The 2,593-nt window shown below is 43.4% G+C and overlaps 1 protein-coding gene across 3 annotated transcripts in view; it reads right to left on the reverse strand.

Annotated features, from left to right (window-relative positions):
• Positions 1–2,593, reverse strand: part of SLC4A4 (solute carrier family 4 member 4) — a 363,621-nt gene that overhangs the window by 168,540 nt on the left and 192,488 nt on the right. The gene's annotated exons all lie outside the window — the stretch shown is intronic.

Genomic DNA, 2,593 nt, shown 5'->3' on the forward strand with positions numbered 1-2,593 from the left:
TAAAACTTTGCAGCCTCACAGGTAGCAGGGGCCATTGCTAAGGGAAACTGGCTGCCAGCTGCAGGCAGTAGCTAGATTTCTGTCTCCCTGGAACCAACAATTAACCCTGCTCAAGATCATGAAAAAAAATATTTTGCAACATGCTGTCATCTTTGCCTTAAGACTCAACAACAAAAAAGTAGCAAGTAGGACAGGGTTCCACCCACTCATTGCGTTTACCATGTTTCAAAGATTTGAGCACAGTGGAACAGCATCACACTTCGCTGTTTAAGTCCATTTAGGTGTCTAATAGGTGGAATAGAATCTGATGCTAAGGTCCCTTTGTGGGGAGGGGTAAAGAAGTGGGGGGACTATAAGATGTCCTCAGAAGGACAAATGACTTCTTTGTGAAGAGAGAACAAAGAGCATACATGTTTCTCTGGAATTTCTAGCTTTCTCCAGGTATTGTTCTGCGTATTAAGAGCCTACTGGAAGACTGATTCACCAAGGTATGGGCAAAATCCGCCAAGGGATCCAGTCCGCTGCAGATCTCTTGACCCCACCCGGCCCAGGTGCAGGAGGCAGACCAGGCCATGGCTCATGTGGCCAGTCCCACCACCCCAGGACATTCAATGGAGCTGAGGCAGCTGGACTCACTTCCTGGTAGACCCCATCATGATGGCTCCTTCCACTTGCCACTTTTAGTTTCTGCCACCAGACCTGGTGGGTGGGGTCTCCATGGAGACTGGCACGGGACCCATACAGGCAGGGAGTGCTTGGCCAGGCAGATGGAAATGGGGCATAAGCAGGCAGGGAGCAGTGGGGCAGGCAGGGGTGGGGCCAGGTTTGGAATCACAAGGTAGTGACAGCACAGGTCCAGGGCCCAAGGTAGAGCCACAATCTGCTGCCTGCACATCCCTGCATCAGGCGCCAGTTCCATAGGCAGGGACATGCAGGGAGCGGATCGTGCTTCTGCCATGGCCATAGGCACTGCTCTGCAAACCTGATCCCAGCCCTGGCCCTGCCTGCCCTCTCTCCTGGGTGATGCTCCCCACCCACCCACAGCCCCATCTCATCCACTCAGCTGAGCATACCTTGCCTGTGTGGGTCCCCAGATGGTCTTTATCACTGGGTGGTGACAGTGCGGGGCCAGGCCCCAGGGACAGAGCCATTTAGGAAGCTTTGGTGAAATGTTGCAGGGAAAGGAACGGGGAGTGCTGACCTGGCCTGTGACAGCACACCAAACCTTGCTAAGTGGCCCTCCAGCTTAAATAATTGCTCACCCCTGGATTAACCAGAGGTCTAGCTATAATCTGACTACCATGTTAGCTGCATCAAACTATTTACCAGAAAAGTTTTTATTGTCAAAGAGGTACATAGGTGGGATAAACAGCATACAAGTTTGGCCAAGCTTCTAAAGCATTTCCATTTTTTTAAACCTTCAAACACAATTTTTCCTTTTTTATTTGCAAGGTCACATAAAATCAGGTCTTGATCCAAGCAACACAGCCATAAACTAATATCAATGTCTTTTGATTTAAAGACAGATTAACCACTGACTTATACAAACAAACAAACATGAAATGGAGGAGACTCTTTCTCAAAGTAGAATCAGATTTCAACATAGTCTTATTAACCTACAGATTTTCGGACAGGCTACTAAAATAATGAAAGCTTGTTACACTGAAGTCAAAACAAGAAAATCGAGTCTTTTCCCATCTGTCACCATTGTTTCCTTGCTTCCTGGACTGCATGGTTAGTGGTGTTCAAGTAAATTACCAGATGCCATCAAAACATCACAAATTTATCATGGTGGAAGTATCAATCAGTAACTAAAGTTGAGATCTAAGGTGCTTTCTTCGGCCAACTCTGAACTGCTTACGGGACAAATTTCCCTTGTGCAAAGTTCAGAATGAGGAAGTCAGCAAATTAACTACAGCATATTCTCTTTTTTTTTTTCCTTACACAGTTATTTAAAGACAGCGGTTTTTCATTATAAACTGATGAACACTGCACCTACAAAATTCTGCTGCACATCAAAAATTTAAAGACATTGTCAAATTTGATCCACATTGGTATTAATCTTTTAAGAGCACTGACTATGTCATTCATTTTTATAATTAAACGAATAAAATAAACTATGCTCTGGATTCATGTGGCACTTTCACAAATAGTTCAAGATGATACAGGATTCGTTATCTTTGTTCTACAAAGAACTGGAAGTTTGTTGCGTAATTTCAGTCTAGTTTTCTACTAATGAGTAGCAGGATTACAATGTTCTTTATGTTGGGTTACTTTAAAACATTACAATCTTCCCTATTAAATGCAGAATTGTTGCCTTCATTTTCCTTTCAAGAAATAAAAAGAATGGGTAAGGCTTTCTTATAACCCTACTCCTTCCCATATATACACACACATATACATACACACATACATATCTATATACACACACATATCTATACACACACACATACATATATATACATACACACACACATACACAATATACACACACACACATACATACACACACCCACAAACATACACATATATACATACACACACACATATACATACTGGGACTAGCTTCCCAGATTAAGGACAATAAGAAGTC

The sequence above is a fragment of the Gavialis gangeticus genome, unplaced genomic scaffold, assembly GCF_001723915.1.
Source record: "Gavialis gangeticus isolate Ggan-Ray unplaced genomic scaffold, GavGan_comp1, whole genome shotgun sequence".
NCBI classification, from domain to species: Eukaryota; Metazoa; Chordata; order Crocodylia; family Gavialidae; genus Gavialis; species Gavialis gangeticus.